Genomic DNA, 8,511 nt, shown 5'->3' with positions numbered 1-8,511 from the left:
GGGATTAGTTTAGTGTTGACCCACCTACAACCTGGATCGTCACATACGCACTGGCATGGGAAGACTTGAGCTCAGGCCCTGTAGTTACCCCATCAGATGTGAAGACCTGCTCAGAGGAGGTGACTGGGCATCTGGAATAGCTGCTGGCAGCCTTCAGCCTGCCCAGACTGCACATGCACGTGCCCTTGGGCACACTCTCCACTGGCAAGAACGTGCAGGCATCTCCAGCCTTCTCCAGAGACCATGCAGCAGGTCCTGTCCTAGTAGATATCTGTGCATCAGCAGTATGGACCTGGGCTGTCCTGACAGTGGAGCATCTTTCCCAAGAGTTGCTGCCTTGCATTTCCCACTAATCCCTCAATTTACAGTGCTGGGCTCATGTCATTCCCATAGGAACTGGTAGGCTGGAAGGACCCAGCAGTTTTCCTACCCTGGGGACATGGGGGAAAGGCCATGCCGACCTCTGCCAACAGCTTCTGGCAGCAGGTGTCTCTTCACTGTAAGGATGAAGGGCAGGACAAGGGTGAGTATTGGAGCCAGAGATGTCCTGCCATGCTTCTCTGTGTGGTCCTGCCTCATGAGCCTCTCACATAGGGATGGTTAGTCTCGCATGTCTGGGTTGGGCTGGTTTCATGGTCCAAGGAGATGATAACAAGCGCTTCTTCGCCTGGTGTCAGCCTCTCGTTTCATGGTCCAAGGAGATGATAACAAGCACTTCTTCTCCTGGTGTCAGCCTCTGCTTCCCTCCTTTAACCTGCAGACTGGAACCATTCCCTACAGAAAGCCAACATCGGGCTGGAGGATGAAGGGGGATCTCCATGGGGCTTGTTCAGCCTGGAGAAGAGAAGGCTCTGGGGAGAGCTTCCAGCACCTTCCAGTGCTGAAAGGGGGCTACAGGAGAGATGGGGGGGCTCTGGATCAGGGGGTGCAGGGACAGGCCAAGGGGGAAGGGGTTGAAGCTGCAAGAGGGGAGATGGAGATGAGATGTGAGGAAGAAATGTTTTCCTGTGCGGGGGGTGAGGCAGTGGCCCAGGTTGCCCAGAGCAGCTGTGGATGCCCCATCCCTGGAGGGGTTCAAGGCCAGGCTGGATGAGGCTTTGGGCAACTTGGGCTAGTGGGAGGTGTCCCTTCCCATGGCAGGGGGGTGGGACGAGATGAACTTTAAGGTCCCTTCCAACCCAAACCGTTCTGTGATTCTGTGATTCTCCACAGTCCCTTAAATGCAACTGCTGTGCAAAGCTGCCCATTTTAAAGCTGAGCAGGTTTCTCCTGCTTCTCCATCTGCTTTCTGCAGCCTCACAGATCCCTCCCCATCCATCACACATCTCTCCTCATCTCTGGAGATCCTCTTTCTCTTTCTCTCTCCTAATGAAGACTGATTCTTGTCTTTGCTTCCCCATCTCTCCCTCTGCACTTCAACCAGATGCAACATTCCCTCCAGCACCTGTCCAGAGCTTCTCCTACCCTAACACCCAGGCTTTGTTCTCTTATGCTCCCATCCAGGACTACCCCAAATCCACTTTACAAGAGCAATAGCTTGCCCATAACATGTGAAGCACAATCCAAACTTGGTGCTTAGGCTGAGGCACCTCTGCTGTTTTACCCCAGGGACAGAGCTGGCCCCAGGTCTCATCCCAACAGGGATCTAACACCTTGGTGCCACCATCCCCTGGTGCCTCCTGGGGACATTGAGGAGGACTGATGCTCTCAAATGGGGCTTAGCGTGTGTTAGCTGGGCTCACTTTCCTGTTGGTTGTTTTAACAGGCACCAGGTGCTTCCTGAGCAGCACAAGAGCTCACTCCCCCTGCATTTTAGGGCTTTCACCGTCCACCTTGAGGGAAACAATCTGCTTCTTTGTGAGAGAACTTTACAGCGAGGTGCTGGTTCGATGCAGGTTATAATCAATTGGCAAGCATTTTTCAGAGCTGATGGGCGGGCCTGATCCTGGTCCCAGTTGAACCAGGGGATGGTCAAAAAGTCAAGAACTCCATCCCTCCTGATTTGGTGGACATCTGTGGGGTTTGGACCAGGACCAGGCTCACCAGCCAGCCCGAGGACATACCAGACATGTGTGGGCTGATTGGGGAGTGCTCTGCAGCACCACTTGTCATGGGGTAAATTCCAGCTTGGGGGTGGCATTTTGTTGTCCTGCTCCAGCCAATTGCTCTGACAGTTTTGCAATGATGCTCTTTCTCTCCTTCTAGGACCCCTGAAAAATACATTGGGACCCCGGAAAAAACCATTGGTGCTACAGACGAAGAACCAAGTACTTTAGTGCAGGAGCAACGCACGTGAAGTCGAGCACTTTCTTCTGAGCGGCGGTTGGAGCAAACATATAGTCTGCATGAAATGTGTATTGTCTGGCTGGCGTACAATAAAGCTGATGATCAGAGTTGAATGACAATTTCTCTTGTCTCTCAAGCACTGAGAAGTTACTGTCACCAGGATCTGTGTAATGCCGTTAGCATGTCTGTGCCTTGATTTATATTCAGTAAAGTCAGAGAAAGAAAAACGGGTCAAATTCTCCCTTTATTCATAGCTGTGGAACGGGACTGGTTTCAATGGTCTTTCCAGTTTACGTGGGTAACAGAGATCAGATTCATATCCATAACTCATGGAAGTATCATATTGGATTTCAGAGATCATCCTGGAAGCCTAGTTGATAGGATCAGCAACTGTGTTCAAAAATCCTTGGAAGATTTAATGCACTATAAATTCTTAACTGCTGCCAGGAGCTCACATTTGGATGTTGCCAGGTTGAGCACACCTTGTGCAACATCTGGCAGATCCCCCTATTGTGTTGTAGCCAAGAACATCTCAGACCTTCTTCTGTGGTTGTTAACATTCAATTTGTTCAATTTGCTATTTTAGGGCAAATGCTGGACAAAGACACCAAAACTTGCTGGAAAATTAGTGCTTTTTCTTAGAATTTTTTATGAAAATGTTTTGTTGAAAAAAAATGTAAGGTACAAACTGGAAATGTAGGAGGAATGCAGCTGGTTCATGGGATTAGAAGGTCTGGGTGTTCTGTATGCCCATCTTTTCAGGGTGAGGCTCCCTGTATCCATATGACAAAAGCAGCACATGATGGGAAACGTAGTCCAGCCCTACGGTGTGTCCTCTATAGATGGGCAAGTGCATGAAGTACCCAGACTTCCAGTTCCAGCAAGGCACTTGCCCAGCACACTCCAATAAATGGTTCTAGGTTTAAACTGAAGTATTATAACACTTAGAGCTGGGATTTGCTAACTCTAAGCAGAAGGCTGCTCTTCCTTCCCAAATTAATTATGCAAGGCAGCTACTTCATCAGAGGTGGGGAGAGCTGGGCAGCTTCCATGGAGCTCCAAAGCCCTCCAAAAACAGAGGGTCTGGTTTGGAGGGTCTGGTTCAGAAAGAAACTGCCTTGGGCTTGGAGAAGTCATTCAAGAATCTCAAAGTCAAGATGTAAGTCCATGATACACCTCATCTTGTAAGTGGCCTCAAGTTGTGCCAGGGGAGGTTTAGGGTGGATATTAGAAAAAAATTATTCACTGAAAGAGTACTCAGGCATTGGAACAGGCTGCCCAGGGAAGTGGTGGAGTCACCATCCCTGGAGGGGTTCAAGAAACGTGTGGGTGTGGTGCTTGGGGACATGGGTTAGTGGGTTGGGTGTTGATGGTTGACGGTTGGACTTGATGATCCTTGAGGTATTTTCCAACCTTAATGATTCTGTGATTCTGTGATCTTCCTCCTACATAAGTAGTCCTCCTATACGGAGGAGTAAATCAAGAGTGATTCCAGCAATGGCTGGATCAACTCTAAAATGAATGCATGTTTTAGGAGATCCAATCTCCTGCACTTGTAGACACCCTTGGTTACTACTGCTATTTGTTATTCATACCGTACCACTGCTAAGGCACCCTGTGATGGCCAAAATCCCAAGGGTGCCAAGAGCTGTACAGGCACAGGACACAAACTTGGGGATCCACCCAAAGGACCTTGAAGGCAAAGCAGGAAACTGTAATTGCCTCAAGCTCCTGATATTCACATTGTGGTGAGTTCTCTTTGGCAACAGGAAGGTTGAAAAGAACCTCCTTGTTGAACGGATAAAATACAGAGGAATATTTGTAGCGACAGCGTTTGTACAAGCCAAGAAGAAATTAAGAATAAATCCAATCACTGAACCGTTGCAAAGCACCTCCGAGAAGATGTGAACAGCAACTAATGAAATATTCAAGACAAAAGGAAGCAGATTACATGCCTGTGAATAATTGTGCCGAGCGTGTGCCTCGCTCGGTAGCTGAAGGGTCCTTGTGATTAAGTAATTAACTTTTTTTGTGTATAATTACCATGATTGCACAATTATTAGAGAGGAGTCCAGTCCAAACCTCCAGCATCAGACGTTGGTGTCTTGCAGGAGGTTTTGCTGCAGATCCCTGGAGGTGCCGGTGCCCTGGGGAAGAAGGACCTGGCAGGCGTCTGGCTGTTGGTCTTTCATGTCTCGTGGCCCATCACTTGTCTCTGAATCAGATGCACCCAAGGAGAAAAGGCAGCATAGATCCAGTCAGCCAAGGATCTTATCTATATGCCATCCTTTGTAGCAACCCAGACACCAACAGTGAAAAACACAAGAAAAAAGGTTCTCCCATCAGTATCTGATCTTCAGGGAGTTGGCTTGGAGGGACAGAAAAGTCAACTCTAACATTCACCAAAATACGGACACTTTTTCTGCCTCTTCAGCTCCCTGAAGCAGGTCAGCACAAGGTGAGAGTAGGAACAAGTGGTCACCAACTTTCATTTCACCTGTGGGAACTGCAGGGAAATGTGTCTGAAGTAGGAAGGTGAAATTTCACAGAGGTGGGTTTTGAAATGGTGGAGTCAATTTAAACGCTAACCCAAATCAAGGCAGAAGATGCCCACTTGAGAAAACACTTAAGCAACTTGTAAATAACCACATATTTTTCCACCAGACTGGGGGTGATATTTCAAACTGACCAAAAAAAAAAAAAAATTCAAATTTTATCTCATATAGAAATTCAATGTTCTGATTAATTCAGCATCTCCCTTCTCATCCCAAAATTTTCATTTCGCCACAAGCTGGAATATTTACTACTTGTTAAGAAACAGTAAAAATTTCTATATCCTGACAGATTCTGTTCTCCATTGCTAATATTTCCCTCCCCTTCCTCCTGGTGTCAGCTGCTATCCTCAGACTCTTGCTTCCTTCCACTTCTCTTTGCATTTAGCTTTTCTTCCTCTGCATAATATGTCCCACCCAGGTTCCACCCCCTCTCAAAAATAATTGAGCTACTAACTGTTGTGTTGCCCACCCAACATATTATATATTTCCTACCGTGCTTCTTTTTTTAGATTGCAAATTATTTGTGGCTGGGATTTTCCCTCATTTTGTGCTCTGCCCATCTTGCGCTTATCCCGAGGTATTACTGTAACAGACGTGATTAATGGGAATTATCCTCCCGCCAGCAAGACTAATTCAATGCAGATGAATTTTGCATGACTGCTTTTATCTGTAATGTACTTGGTACATCCTTACAGCCTTGTCTGTCCTTTGTATCAGCAGCAGTGTAAGTCTGTAAGGCTGAGAAGGGAATTCCCCCAAGCAAGCAAAGCCAAGGCTGAAATAGGAGCAACACAGGAGACCAGAAATCACAGCAAGCAAAGAAAATGAATTTTTCCAGATCAGAAATTAAACTCCGTGGAGAGAGATAGAGGCAGGAGGCAAAGTTTTCTGTTCCTCCCTCCAGGACCTGGGTAATAAAAGTGGTCCAGGGAGGATGTATCCCCTGGAGAGGAGGAGCAGCAGAAAACTGAAGAGGACAGAAAGAGTGAGTCCAGAGGAGCCCCGGAGATGGTGCGAGGGCTGGAGCAGCTCCCGTGTGAGGACAGGCTGAGAGAGTTGGGGGTGTGCAGCCTGGAGAAGAGAAGGCTCCGGGGAGACCTTCCAGCACCTCCCAGTGCTGAAAGGGGGCTACAGGAGAGATGGGGGGGCTCTGGATCAGGGGGTGCAGGGACAGGACGAGGGGGAAGGGGTTGAAGCTGCAAGAGGGGAGATGGAGATGAGATGTGAGGAAGAAATGTTTTCCTGTGCGGGGGGTGAGGCAGTGGCCCAGGGTGCCCAGAGAAGCTGTGGATGCCCCATCCCTGGAGGGGTTCAAGGCCAGGCTGGATGAGGCTTTGGGCAACCTGGGCTAGTGGGAGGTGTCCCTGCCCATGGCAGGGGGTGGCACTGGATGGGCTTTAAGGTCCCTTCCAACCCAAACCATTTGGTGATTCTGTGATGAAGAGGAAAGTGTTCAGGAGGGTGTACCAGGCTGGATTTCACCCTTTCTCAGTCCTGACCTTCACAGATTTGAGGACTTTTACTGATTTTCAGGGAAAAGCATTACCCAGGGCTGAGGAGACATGTAAAGTTCACAGCAGATGCTTTGCCCACCAGTGGCCCTGGCAGTATGAACATGCATTAATGCTGCAAAACTCCTTATCTGACGGGTTATTTCCATTTAATGAGGCCGTGACTAAAGGAGCTTGGTGGCTGCAGAAAGCTCCCAGACAGATCCATCGAGGACCAGGGCAGAACCGAGGGGGGATTCAACTGGGATTTGAGGCCAACAGCATCCAGGATGTAAAGTGGCCAAAACTGCTGTAATCGCATCTGTTGGCTTTGCCCTTCTGATTTATGGGCCACTTCCTCAGAAGGGTGTAAATACCCCCAATTGAATTGACTCCTTGCTGATTTATACCAGATAAGGTCTATCCAAATGGCACAAAAAAATCCAACAGCTCTTTTTAATGTTGTGAATAGCATGTTGGTTTGGTTGAGGTTTTTTTCCCCTCCACAATGATTCCTAGATGACCAATATTCCCTTGTTTCTTCAAGGCTCTTAAAATTCCTCACCTGAATTATTTAACCTCTATTCACTCCCCCCTTTCGTCTGTTGTATTTTCTCTTTTGTTTGCTTTACCTTGATGTGTTCATCTCCCACTCTGTCATTCCAGTCACTTCACATCTCCTGCTCTCATGCATCTTTCATCGTTTACCCCACTTTGCTCTGATGAGGGACAGGTTTTCCTGTTTGGTGGCAATCAGGTTTTGTGACATATCTAGGTTACTGTCAGGACTCCTTCTCTGTGTAAAATGTCTTTCATTTTTTATGAATCTGCTTTAATAATTTATCCCCCATCAATGATGTATAATGAAGTCACCGTCTTGAAATGGCTTTTCCATGTTGAGGTAATGGAACAGAGATGGGCTGGAAGGTACTATCCCTGGGTGGTATTTTGGTTCAAGATAAGCCACAAGTTTCAGGGCAAGGAGAAAGCTGAAATAGCTGAGAAGATGCGATTATTTGGGGTCTGGATCAGAGGAGAAAGGCATGGACCTGCCTATAGTGGAAAATATCAGGAGTCACATGAACCATCATGATGCTCTCGCTGGCAGCCTTTGGCTCAGAGCTAACCAGCATGGAGATAAACCACTAAAAATACCAAGACCCAAAATATCCTTCCCATAAAGTCATATTCACACGTCTCAGGATGCCAGAACCACTCCATCGCTTACCTTCCCTGAGCTGCAAATTTCCCCAGTGTGGTCCAAAATGGATCATGAGATGTAAGTGAGACTTATGACCCTCACCGTATCATGAATTCACGGTGGTGGGGAGAGCTGCTGCAGTCCTTGCCATCTAGGAATACCTGTCAGGCAAGGCTGGTAGCTGTGTTACCTTTTATTGGAAGAGGGACAAGGGTTTGAGAGGACATTTTCCCAACTGCTGCGCCAAATCAAGGTGAGGCTGTTGGTCCAGATCCTTGCAGTGTCCTCGAATGGGTTAATTAAGGAGTCAAATGCACACATGCAGTGTTTAATAGACACAATCAGTTATAAGTTATATCCAAATCCTCTTAATGACATGACAGAAAAGTGTGTGGGTCAAGTCCTGGTGTAAACCAGCACCGTTAGGTTGCTGTGAACCGTGGCTTTGGAGGAGGGTGGGTGACTCAACACAGGGAAGACCTGAGGATGTCAAACCCAGGATCCAAAGGATGCCAAACCTAGGATCCTAGCTTTGTTTCTTCCTGACATTCAACAAAACCAAACTGCCAGATCCCAGTGCTCCTGACCAATGGAATAACATGGTTTTGGATCCAGGCTTAGCAGCTGGAGCCCATCCCTCAGGAGGGCTTCGTTTGAAGAAGTACCAAATCCCCAAGTATTTAAACATTTTATCTCATGCACACAGAGTTCACACATTATTAAAAAATAATTAAATTAGAGGTGATTATTTTTTTTTTATTTTCATCCTTTATTCTCCAGTTGTCTCTTTAAGCTTTTCTCTGTAATCACATTTTTTTGAACCAATGGAAGCAGAGGTATTTACCAATCCAACTGCATCTAGCAGCTGCAAAAAATAAATGTTCCTCTAAAAATAGTTTCCTAAATTGCCCATAGAGAAAAACATAAAGGAATATTTTTGCATGGACATAAACATGAAAGGAATTGCTCTTTTTTGCCT

Source organism: Pterocles gutturalis, unplaced genomic scaffold (genome assembly GCF_000699245.1).
Source record: "Pterocles gutturalis isolate BGI_N339 unplaced genomic scaffold, ASM69924v1 scaffold20506, whole genome shotgun sequence".
In the NCBI taxonomy this organism is placed as follows: Eukaryota; Metazoa; Chordata; class Aves; order Pterocliformes; family Pteroclidae; genus Pterocles; species Pterocles gutturalis.
This window is presented reverse-complemented; position numbering follows the sequence as displayed.